Here is a 13107-nt window from a genome sequence, read left to right on the forward strand (position 1 = left end):
TCTGAAACCAGTGTCAAACACTGGTTTCATTCTTGCCCCCTCCACTCCATGACCTCAGGGCAAAGTGAAGACCAGAGGTTGTTAAATATAGAGATATCTGTTCTAAAAATGTGACATTCATATGGGAAGGGAAAGTTGAAGTGAGAGTAAACAAGGCAAAATGAAAAAGGGAAGTTGAATTTGAATATATAATGGGCTTAAGTTCACTGTGACCTAGGTGAGAAAGGAAATTTACAAGTAAATTTGACTTACATTGCAAAACAAGCAGAAGCTGCCGGATGAAGTAAAAGCAAAGAATCACTGTAATTAGCCAAATAAACAGAGTCCATTCCATAAGAATGAAGACATGTGGGCGCCTGGGTGGCTCAGTTGGTTAAGCGACTGCCTTCGGCTCAGGTCATGATCCTGGAGTCCCTGGATCGAGTCCCGCATCGGGCTCCCTGCTCAGCAGGGAGTCTGCTTCTCCCTCTGACCCTCCCCCCTCTCATGTACTCTCTCTCTCTCATTCTCTCTGTCTCAAATAAATAAATAAAATCTTTAAAAAAAAAAAAAGAATGAAGACATGTGTGAATCACTGGTGGGCATGAGTAGGTAAGGGTTCCTGTTGCTGGACACATCAGAAGTTAGGAAAGAAAATATGCTAAGAATTGCTTGCAAGCGTATCCAATTCCAACTACACTGAATGCTCATTAGGTTGATGCAATAATTTTGGAATATAATGGTGCAAACTTTTTTTTTTTTTTTTAAGATTTAGCTTCACTTTCATTGAGCCAGGTGAACTAGAGCAATAAGGCATTTTTTAGCATGGAACACCAAAAATTTCTTGGAAGGAAAAGCAGATTTCCATTGGCCGCAGGCTGGCAATAATTATGAGGACCAGGAGTAATCAAAGGACAGACCTACCTGATCTGGGGGGGGAGTTGTGTATATCTTGGTGGGATCACTACTAACTTCCATGCTGAAACTTACCAGGGCCCAGAGAGGTTGAAGCTAAGTATGCTTAGCTGATAGCCCATCCAAGGAAAAACCACCTAGCTACGGACCCAGAGGCACTCCCCTTATCCTGGAGATTGGCATGGACTGCTAGGTTTTCTTCTACCCATTACCTTCCAGGTCCCTGATCAACTATCTCTCAGAATGTAACATCAGGTGTTTTTTATGAGTGAAAATAAATGTGCAAGGTCCCCAACCTTCATAAGTTTTCAGTGATATTTCAGCTGAAACATAACTAATATGCAGAAACAGGGAACAACCACAAGGTGCACAACTGGGCAATGAGCGTGTTATAGGCTTTAGAAAATGGGGAAATTAATGTGGACTACCATCATTCAGTAGGTTTGACAGGAAAGCTTGCACCTAAAAGCATTTTAGGTACATGTGGGCTAAAATGTATCCAGCAGCTCCTATTTTATCTCTTGGTGCTTTAGTTTCTGTTAAAAAAAAAAAAAATAGAGGCAACACTTGTCCTGTCTTATAGTGTAAGGGATAATTGCCAAGATCCTAGGGATGAAGGTGTCAGGATGCAGAGATACCTGAAGGAAGGTTGTCATCATCTTTTTTTAAAAAAAGATTTTATTTATGTATTTATTTGAGCGAGAGCAAGTGAGCAGGGGGAGGAGCTGAGAAGGAGGGAGAGAGAGGGGAACTCTGCGCTGAGTGCAGAGCCCGACATGGGGCTCGATCTCACGACCCTGAGATCAGGACTAGAGTGGAAACCAAGAGTCTGATGCTTAACCAACTGAGCCACCCAGGCGCCCCCAGGACGTCATCATCTTAACCAAATAGAAAAGGCAAGAAAGACAGGGATAGGCATCAAAAGCTGCACAATTGCATACGTTAATGTAACCTGGACTGGCCCAATGGCACAATATTGAATGTTTCCTGTGGAATGTTTCTCTAGCATTGTCTTGGCTGGAATTTAGCATGTGTGTCTCTTTTCACACATTTCTTATTATTTGGCAAACTTTGGGATCTTCAACAAGAGCAAGTCGTACAGTGCCAGGGACTATTTCAAGAGCTTTAGAGACATATCAATACACTTAATCCTCCTGAAACAATTCTATGTGGTAAATGCTATTATTATTACCCTGTTTTACTGATAAAGAACCCAAAGCACAGAGAAATAGCTTGCCCAAGTTGTCAGAGTGGAATGGAAGTTGTGGATTTGAATCAAGATCCCATGCATTTAATATCTAAGTTTTAAGGCAATCCCCCAGCACACCATTATGAGGCTTTGCAACTGGTCAGTACTGCTAAAGGAAGAGCCCACAGAAAGTTCAAGACAGATGTGCTGTGAGAGATATTGGACAGAGGGTGTCCACAGATTACAACGTCCCTGGTGTTCCAGAGAGGGTAAAGAGGCCACCTTTACCAATCCTCTACACCTATCAACAATTCAAGACACAGCCTAGCACAGAGGCCATGGCTGGAGAGGGTTGGGCAAAAGAGAAACAGAAGACAATGGTGGGAGAAGGGATGTGGCCGTGGGACAGCATGAATGGATGCAAAGTGAGCTAAGAGCCTGGAAAGGGTTGGAATGCTCATTGAGTTTCACTGCAATAAAATTTCCTGGCAACAAATTATCTCAGTATCTCTTTTGTCTATGCTGAAATGTTAGTGCAAAGAGTATGATTTTAAAATGGGTGGGCCAGCAACACAAACTGGGAAACCTTTGTTTATTTAAATGTCTATGACAATGAGATTTGCCCAGGGTGACTTTGTGATCCTTGGCACGTTCACAAAGGTATGTATGGTCGGAGTATTTTTCTTCTAGACACTCTTTATCCACTTGGCAGATATTAATACTGTAAACACTTTGGGGGCACCTGAGTGGCTCAGTTGCTTGAGCAGCTGACTCTTGGTTTCAGCTGGGGTGGTGACCTCGGGGTCCTGGGATCCAGCCCCACGTCCTGCCCTGAGCCAGACTCAATGCAGAGTCTGCTCCCTCCCCTTCTGCACCTCCCCCTCTTCACTCTCTCTCTCTCTCAAATAAATCAATAAAATCTTTTTTAAAAATATTGTAAACACTCCAGGGTAGACACTCTGGAAGTTGCTGGAAGTAAGCGGAGAGGTATGGCTCCTGCCCTCAAGGATCTCACCCTCTGATGAGCAGCCAGCCCCACATGTGATCAACGACAATATACCAAGTGTGACAAGAGAGGGTACTAGGTGCCAAAAGGGTACAGAGAGGGAAGAGCCTGACCATTTAAGAATGCTTCAGGGAGGGGCGCCTGGGTGGCTCAGCCTGGGTGGCTCAGTCGGTTAAGTGTCTGCCTTTGGCTCAGGTTCCTGGGATCGAGCCCCACATCAGGCTCCTTGCTCAGAGGGGAGCCTGCTTCTCCCCTGCCTGTGCTTGCTCGCTCCTTCTCTCCCCGCCCCTCTCCTTCTCCCTCTGTGTCAAATAAATAAAAAAGCTTAAAAAAAAAAAAAAAAGAATGCTTCCGGAAGGAAGTGCCATGGCTGACTATTGCAAGAATTGGGAGTCTGCCAGATGGAAGGGGAGAACAAAGAAGGTCCATCCTGGGAAGAAGGCAGAGCTGGGCAAAAGTATAGAATCTGAGAGAGCATAATGAATTCGTGCACTTTACAGAGGATATTCTCTGTCTCCCGGTTGTTGTCGTTGTTTCCAGCTTAAACAGCACACATCTATAACCTCACTGTTTTAGTTTTCTGGGTCAGGAGCCCGAGCATCATTTAATTGAGTTCTCTGTGTTGGGGTCTCTGACAGGACTGCAGTCAAGGTGGCTCTAATTTTAAGGCTTGACCCGGAGAAGGATCCACTTCTAGGCTCATGTGATTGTTGGCACCATCCAACTCCTCGCAGACCGGACTAAAGGGCCTGAGTCGCTTGCTGACTGTTGGCCAAAGGCCGTCCCGAGTTCCTTGCCCTGTGGGTTCCTCCACCATGTTGGCTGACTTCATCAAAGCCAGCAATGGCGAGTCTGCTAACAACTTGAAGTTACAATCTTGTGTGGTTTAAATGCGGAAGGAACACGCCTCATCTTGCAGGATTCCATTGATTAGAGACAGATTACGAGGCCAGCCCATGCTCAAGGAGAGATTACACAAAGGCGGGGATTTGGAGGCGGGGGCATCTGAGAGTCTACCTCTCATGGACAGACATCTCCACGTAGGGTCTAAAATGACATCTGGCAGATCCTATTCGTTACCCCCATTTTCCTTTTATTCCCACTTAGGGATGGTCAGTAGCAGGTCAGTGGGAGGTGGTGGGGAAGGCAGGAGATTGGTAACTTTTTGCCCATATGCCCTGCCTTGTTAAATACCCTCTCACTTGAAATATCACGATGGAAAATTCTGGCTGTATCTACAACATTCTCCTAATTTGCTTTTCTCCCCCACGTCTTCTCAGCCACTGCAGGGCACTGGTGCACCTCTCTAGTACCCATGAAACCGAGCCCCTTCCTGGGATGACAAAGACACCAGAGCCCAGTCTCTTACTTCCTGTCAATGGAGAATTTCTCCCTAATCTGATTACTCCTATATTATTAGACTCCATTATCATATTATTGTTTTTAGCATATAGATAGAATTTTTAGTTTTCCTAAATACTTAAAATAATTTTACCCCTTTAAACACTATTTAAATGCTTTTTCAATGCCTGTTACTCAATATTGGTGAGATTTATTCACCTCTGGCTCTTTTTAAAGGGCCCTAGCTTTAATGAGATAACAGGCTTTGACAAGTTATCAAGAAAGGATTAAGTCCACAGATTTCATTGTAATTCCTGGCACAGAGTTTGAGGTGATATATTTATTTTGTAACATGGGCTTTATCAGAGAATCCCCCACCAGCCACCACCACCCAAGGACCTTACTGTGTGAGAGCTTCAGTGACAAAGCACGGCTTGTGAGTTGCCTGAAAGAGATCGAAGGGTATCTTAGGAACAAAGTAGAATTTGTCTCTCTCTCTCTGATCACGATACCAGAAATAGAAAAGAACACCGAACCAAAAATAGTAGCACCATTTACTCTGACAGAATAGGAAACTAGCAGCTTCTGCTTGTGAGTTTTAGGATCTCAAGCAAAGCAACACCTCTGTGACTCCTTTTACTCATCTGTCAAACAGCAAGGATGATAGAGATGCAAATGTATTTCCCTAAACAGAGGCCAGAATTAGTACAATGTTGAGCCCAATTTATACAGCTCTGAATTCTACCAAAAGAAAGGCCCAAAACAGCCAAGTGGTCCACCAGCCAAGTGACAGGCAGCGATTGCCATGGGTTTTAATAAAATTCCATTGACAGCCAGAATTCTGGAGCCACGTTTACAACTGTCTGTTAGGTAAAAGAAATACAAGATTATTGTATGCACCATTTAGAATGCAATTCAACAGAACATTCTAACACAGAAATGAACAATCGTGAAGAAAAATCTTTAGATGCTATGTGGGAAGGTAGAAAAATCACATGCTTTTGAGTCCAAAAATATGGTTCCTAATCTCCGTGTGGCTTCTGTGTGACTCCCATATGCACTATGTCTAAGTCATTAGTTGTCAGACTTCTCACCCAGGTATCCCTCCCTGCAAAAGGGAGCAAACAAGTCACTTGCCCAGGAATTTGAGGAAGAGCCACCTCTTGTAATCATAACATCCCATTTAAAATATTCTGATTCGCTGTAAAGATCGATTTGAACTTTGTGTTCTAATCATGTTTTAATGTGTTTTTGGATTTTAAATAAAAATGTTCTAAATTAATTATTATCACGTAAAATGTACCTTCCAGAAATTGTTCCAGGCTTATCCCTTGGTCTTGAGCAGCTATTGACACATTGCCATATATCTCAGGGTGGGGTCGAGGAGGAATATATTCCGATTTTAGTTCTGCCCAAAGTGATTGTACAAATGAGAGAATTGATATCACTGTAAATTCATGATCCTCAGCTTCAAGTGGACATCCAATACAGTCCAACTGTACAATGACAAATCCATCCTGGCCCCACTGTCAAGTCCTGACCCTCCCTCTATAACCATCCTTTTGAGCAAATAATCCTTTCTCACTCAAAAAAAGGGAAGTGAGTCCATCAGATAGGAACTTCCTCATGTTCCCTCTATACAACTCTCCAAGTTACCTGTATCTATCTCAGTCTCTCCTTCCTCCTTCTTGTTATCACATACAAAGTGTCTGTCCTCTTATTAAAATGGTGTGGACCCTACTTCCTCTTGCCTTCTCAGAGACCATACTTGTGGTTATTATCTCCCTAATCTTCTGCATCTTTGACCTCCCCATCTTGAATGTGTTCTTCCCACTGGTACTGCAGGGAAGGAAAAATTCTTCCTCTACCCTTCAAACTCTTCCAGGTGGACTAAGAATTTGATTTACCTGAGACAGGTTAACAGTAAAAAATCAAATTTTTACTACATACGTATGGAGGCCCAGTATTAAAATTGAGACCTAAAGAAATTACAAAGTCAAGCAGTTGTTGTTATACCTTTTAGACAAAGAAGATAAATTTGTGAGGAATTGACAGGATAAAGAAAACAAATGTTTAGGAGCTTTATTCAGTAAGGAATTCTAAGCAGAATTTGAGTTGAGGTAGTAGATTAGCTAAAAAACAAGGCTTGTTTCTACAGCTTTCTCTGATTTCAAGTTCCCAACTCTGGTGGTAAAGATATCTTTTAACTTCTTCTTCTTTTTTTGAAACAACACAACACAAATTGTTGGTTTTATTGGTATTACAATGTAGTTTTAATACAAGCTAAACATAAACACAACTGTTAGATATTCAGTCACTTATCCTGTGTAACAAAATGCCAAGATCAACCTTGAAGGACTTATAAAAATGAAAATGTATAAAGCATCTTCTTCAATTAGCTCTAAGGACAACATATACGAATGTAAAAATGTGAAAGTGTCAATAATAACATCAAATGTTGAGCTGTTGACTGAGGAGTAAAAAACGATTCTACTTTTAAAATTAAATAGCTTCAGGTAAAAGCATGCAATTTCCCACACCCACTATCTTTGTATTCTGCACAGAGTTCCAAGGCAAAGATTGCTTCTGGCTTTCTGAACCACCAGACAGGATGATGACCTGCGTGGCTGACTTACCACAGGCCTTTTAGTCTTCTTTCCTGATAGGTCCTTAGCTACTTTGGAAGGAGGCATATGAATGGGTTTCCATGGAATTGGATTATAAAAGGCTGGTTCTGGATAAGAATTTCCACTGTAAAAATCTGTAAGTTTTCCACTGGCGACGTTTATTTTTTGCATTTTCCAACCATTCCTTAAATCTTTTCTCTGCTATTTCCTTTTTTTCCTGTAATTCAGCTTGCCGTTGTTTTTCTTTTTCCTTTTCTTTCTTCTTCTTTTCACATTCTTCAGCATTTTTCTTCTTTATCCATTATTGGTATTTTTCTTTTGCCTTTTCTTACAAATGTTCTTTCTCCAATTCTTTTGCTGCTTTTCCCTCCATTTCCTTATTAATTTTTTGTTCCCTTTCTTTTCTTTTCTGTTCATTCTTTTTCTGAACGCATCCTTGTGCTTTTCTTCAGCAATAACCTTTCTTTTTTCACGTTCTTCCATTTCTTTTCTTTTTTTTTCTAGCTGTTGATTTAATTCCTCCAGAGCTTTCTGTTGCAGACGGTCACATTCTTCTTTTTCTTTGCCAACAAACCACACTTCCCATGGTGTCAGGTGACTTTCTGGTAGGTGCACCTGTTTCTGTTCTTGGTTATCTTCTGATTCAGCCACACTGGGACACCCTTGTAACTCCACTCCTCTCAGGCTCCCCACCTTAGCCTGTGAATCATGAGCACCTTCCTCCACGTCTTCCTCATCCTCCCCGTTGCCATCGTCGTAGTCAAACGGGAAGCTCTGGTGGCCAAGGGGAGACAACAGAGACATGGTGGAATTGCTGCAGCTCAGCGGGGGTGACGGGCTCCAGCCCTGCTCCCGGGCACCCGCCATGAGGACAGAGAAGGAGCCGGAGGAGGGCAGAGACCTGGATCTGTGTCGGCGGAGGACCGAGCATCAGAAGGTGGCAAATCAGCCCCCCACCTCCAGGCCGCCCAAATAGGTCAAGTTAAAACTGGGGGAGGTGTGGCGGGGACCTGCCTACCTTTTTACTTCTTAGTACAGGGAGGGTATCATATGGGAGATTTGTTTCCTGTTTTCAATGGGACAGAGGAGAGACTGAGTGTCCTTCTTGCATCACTATGTCTTAAGCAACTTTATTTGAAATAATAAATATGCCAAAGTGACACATTTGGGGGCGGCCTGCCCTTGACCCCTACAGTATCAAATATATTTCATCTAAAAAAAAAAAAGCAGTCAAAATAGACAACCCTCCCTTGATCCCATCTTCTGTGTCAGCCAACTATTCTCTCCATATCTCCCTTCAGATCCAGAGTTGTTCAGAGCTGCCCCCATTTCCTCACTTCTCCTTTACTTTTAAGATTACTTTTGGGGCACCTGAGTGGCTCAGTCAGTTAAGCATCTGACTTTGGCTCAGTGCATGATCTCGGATCCTGGGATGGAGTCCCCCCATCAGGCTCCCTGCTCAGTGGGGAGTCTGCTTGTCCCTCTCCCTCTGCCCCTCCCCCAGCTTGTGCTTGCGCACTCTCTCTCTCTCTCAGCTAAATAAATAAAATCTTAAAAAAAGAATACTTTTACATTTTTAATTAAAATAATACATGTACATAGTTTTAAAAATTCAAATATTAGCAAGTATATTGAAAACATAATCTTCTGCACTACTCTCTATACTCAAGTCTGCTAAGAAAGGGCAAATATTTTCCATTCTTTTTACTTTTTCTTTGGATATTGAGATTCATATTTCTAAATAATATTCTTAAACTTTGTCTAACTGGACCCAATACAGAATCTTCTGCACACTGAATGTTTGGTCCAATGTTACATGTGTGAGAGATACCCATGTAGTTCAACCACTTTCATTCCAGCTGTGATGTGTAAACATTCTGTTCAATAAATATACCACAAGTTTATTTATTTGTTTTTTTAAAAGATTTTATTTATTTGACAGAGAGAGACACAGCAAGAGAAGGAACACAAGCAGAGGGAGTGGGAGAGGGAGAAGCAGGCTTCCCGCTGAGCAGGGAGCCCGATGCGGGGCTCGATCCCAGGACCCTGGGATCATGACCTGAGCTGAAGGCAGAAGTTTAATGACTGAGCCACCCAGGTGCCCTAATACACCAGAAGTTTATATACCATTTCTTTTGAGATTGATCATCTGAACAGTTTCTGGGTTTTTACTCTTAAGGACAATGTTACCATGTACATTCTTACACACATCTCTGGGTGTGTGGGCAAGATTTTCATCACATTCCTAAATATGGAACAGGATGATCATGGGATAGGCAACTTCATTTTTTATATTCTTTATGAAGCAGAGTTCTTAATATTCAATTGACATTAAAGTACTCAAATTTATAAATCGTAACTTTTATGATTTGTGCTTTTTTTGTGTATTGTTCGAGAAGTTGTTTCTTACTCTAAATTCATGGAAACATTCTTCCACATTCTCTTCTTGAAGTTTTTAGTTTCCCCTTTCACATTTAAGTCCCTAAACCATCTGTGATTTATTTTGGAGTATTGTGTGCCCATTTCCTCGTCAAATACTCTGATCTGGCTTCCATTTCCATCACTTACCTGACAAGTGCTTTAGGGAAGGTAACCAATGGCTTCCGTATTGCTTAATCCAATTTTCCTCTGCAGGTCTTATCTTACTTAGCAATCACTCAGTAGCATTTGACCCAGTGGATTACTCCCTCCTTGAAAGATCCTCTTATCTTGGCTTCCATGATACCACATTCTCCTCATTTTTCTGGAACATATCAGCTCCTGCACAGTCACTTTTGCATGCATCCATTTCCTTCTTGACCTCTAAATGTTGGCATCCTCCTGGGACCAGTTCCTGGCTTTTGTCTCTTTCTTTTTTCTTTATTCTTTTTTTTGAAACAAAATCCGTTTATATTTCTGTAAGAGCCTAGGACAAAAATGTGAACTATTCTTTTTTTTTTTTTTAAGATTTTATTTATTTGCGAGAGAGAGAATGAGAGACAGAGAGCATGAGAGGGAGGAGGGTCAGAGGGAGAAGCAGACCCCCTGCCGAGCAGGGAGCCCGATGCGGGACTCGATCCCGGGACTCCGGGATCATGACCGGAGCCGAAGGCAGTCGCTTAACCAACTGAGCCACCCAGGCGCCCCAAAAATGTGAACTATTCTTAACAGAAGTAACAGTAAGATGGGGGAGGCAGCAGAGGCCTTTAGATCCTGCAGCAACACAAATGACGAAGTCTTGATAACAGCCCAAGAGAAAGAAAAACGAGTTCTAAGAATGCTCACGGTATTTCACAAGGAGTCCTAGAAAAAAGGTGGAGTGTTATTCATTGGAATTTTTCCCCATTGTTCTCTCTCATTAAAACTGGCCCTGTTTTGTCTCCCTCTGAGGCAGTTTGAACTGTAGATTCTGGTGTCCTTTGAACTTTGTTCTTTGATAAAAGTTGGGCAAAAAACACATGCCACACACAACTGTGGACCTGGGATGTGAGACTCATGATAGTTCTGGAGAGAGCTTCCTGCCCCATGCTGGAAAAGGAAGACAACTGTTCAAACTGACGAGGAGGCAAAATATTGCCATGGTTAGTCATTAATATTTGCTAAGAGGCATCAATGAACTGCAAGCTTCTTAGATTCAAGGAATATTTCGAAAGATCCTTTTTTCCCATTCCCATCAGACTGACAGGGCCGAAGGACATGGCTCCCAGGATTGGTGCCCATCAGGACACTTCACCAATATGGTTTCTGGAAAAAAGGCAGTTTTTCTGAATGTTTTTCCTCAAATGATAGGGCTTTTGACTGGGTTAAAAGTAAACATATGACAATTAGGGAGAATATGGTGGAATTTCATTTTCTTCACTCTAGATTTCCCTCTATGATTTTTTTCTTCTTGCAAATGTCTAACTATAAATCGAGGCATTTATGATTCACAGATCTCTTTGATTTGAACACTTTTTTTTTTAAGGTTTTTATTTATTTGACAGAGCGATAGAGAGAGAGCACAAGCAGGGGGAGCAGCAGAGGAAGAGGAAGAAGCAGGCTCTCCGCTGAGCAGAAAGCCCAATGCAGGGCTCGATCCCAGGACCCCGAGATCATGACCTGAGCTGAAGGCAGCCGCTTAACCAACTGAGCCACCCAGGTGCCCCATGATTTGAACACTTTTATAAAGGGGATAGTTTTTTTAAATTTAAATTCAATTAATTAACATTTAATGTATTATTAGTTTCAGAGGTAGCAGTCAGTGATTCATCAATCTTATATAACACCCAGTGCTCATTACATCACATGCCCTCCGTAATGCCCATCACCTAGTTACCCCACCTTCTCTCCCCTCCAGCAACCCTCAGTTTGTTTCTCATGATTAAGAGTCTCTTATGGTTTGTCTCCCTCTCTGATTTCATCTTGTTCTATTTTTCCCTCTCTTCCCCTATGATCCTCTGTTTTGTTTCTTAAATTCCACATATCAGTGAGATCATATGATAATTGTCTCTCTCTGATTGACTTATTTCGCTTAGCATAATACCCTCTAGTTCCATCCACATCCTTGCAAATGGCAAGATTTTTTTTTGATGGCTGAGTAGTATTCCACTGTGTGTGTGTGTGTGTCTGTATACACCACATCTTCTTTATCCATTCATCTGTCAATGGACATCGGGGCTCTTTCCATAGTTTGGCTATTGTGGACATTGCTGCTATAAACATTGGGGTGCACGTGCCCCTTCGGATCACTGCATTTGTATCTTTGGGGTAAATACCCAGTAGTGCAATTGCTGGGTCACAGGGTAGTTCTATTTTTAACTTTTTGAGGAACCTCCATACTGTTTTCCAGAGTGGCTGCACCAACTTGCATTCCCGCCAACAGTGTAGGAGGGTTCCCCTTTCTCCTCATCCTCACCAACATTCTGTCATTTCTGACATGTTAATTCAGCAATTCTGACTGGTGTGAGGTGGTATCTCATTGAGGTTTTGATTTGGATTTCCCTGATGCCGAGTGATGTTGAGCATTTTTTTCATGTGTCTGTTGGCCATTTGGATGTCTTCTTTGGAGGAATGTCTGTTCATGTGTTCTGCCCATTTCTTGATTGGATTATTTGTTCTTTGGGTGTTGAGTTTGATAAGTTCTTTATAGATTTTCAATACCAGCCCTTTATCTGATACGACATTTGCAAATATCTTCTCCCATTCTGTCGGTTGTCTTTTGGTTTTGTCGACTGTTTCCTTTGCTGTGCAAAAGTTTTTTATCTTGATGAAGTCCCAATAGTTGATTTTCACCTTTGTTTCCCTTGCCTTTGTCTCTATCCTGTTTTTCTATGTGGTCTCATCTACTCTCCGGGCTTTATGCTAATGATCCCTAAAATTTCCACATCTTCCTCCTGAGCTCCAACCTTATATCCCCATTTGGATATCTCCCCAACATTCCAAATTATTATGCCTAAAACTGAACATTTGGTCTTCTTTTCCTCATCCTGCCTTCCCCAATTCAATAAATGTCACCTATCTACCCTGTCATATGGCAACGCTCTGGGGGGTAATTCTCAATCCTTCCTCCTTTAACCCTGACATCCAAGATATCAGCAGCTTTTACTAACTCTCACTCAGAGTACATCTGGAATCTATTTACTTCTCTCCATCATCACTATTAAGCAGTCATTGCCACCTGATGACTATAATGGCCCCCTAATAATTCTCTCTGCTCTAACTCTTACTCATTTCATTTTTCCTTTCTCTAAATGGAAGCCAGACTGGTCTTACAAAAATGTAATTGGATCCATGTCAATCCTCTGTACAAAACTTTCAACATTTATTGCCTTTAGGATGAAATCCCAAACCCTGGACATGACCTACTGGGTACTTGGCATGAAATGGCCCCAGCCCTTTTCTATAGTCCAGTATACCTTAGAGTGAGCCTGGAATACTCTTTTTTTTTTTTTAAAGATTTTATTTATTTATTTGACAGAGAGAGACACAGTGAGAGAGGGAACACAAGCAGGGGGAGCGGGAGAGGGAGAAGCAGGCTTCCCGCCCAGCAGGGAGCCCGATGCGGGGCTCGATCCCAGGACCCCGGGACCATG

General features: G+C 42.1%; 1 pseudogene; it reads right to left on the minus strand.

Annotated features, from left to right (window-relative positions):
- Positions 1 to 6973: 6973 nt before the first annotated feature.
- Positions 6974 to 8025, minus strand: LOC110586786 (annotated as a pseudogene).
- Between the last annotated feature and the right edge of the window lie 5082 nt (positions 8026 to 13107).

Source organism: Neomonachus schauinslandi, chromosome 8 (assembly GCF_002201575.2).
Source record: "Neomonachus schauinslandi chromosome 8, ASM220157v2, whole genome shotgun sequence".
NCBI classification, from domain to species: Eukaryota; Metazoa; Chordata; class Mammalia; order Carnivora; family Phocidae; genus Neomonachus; species Neomonachus schauinslandi.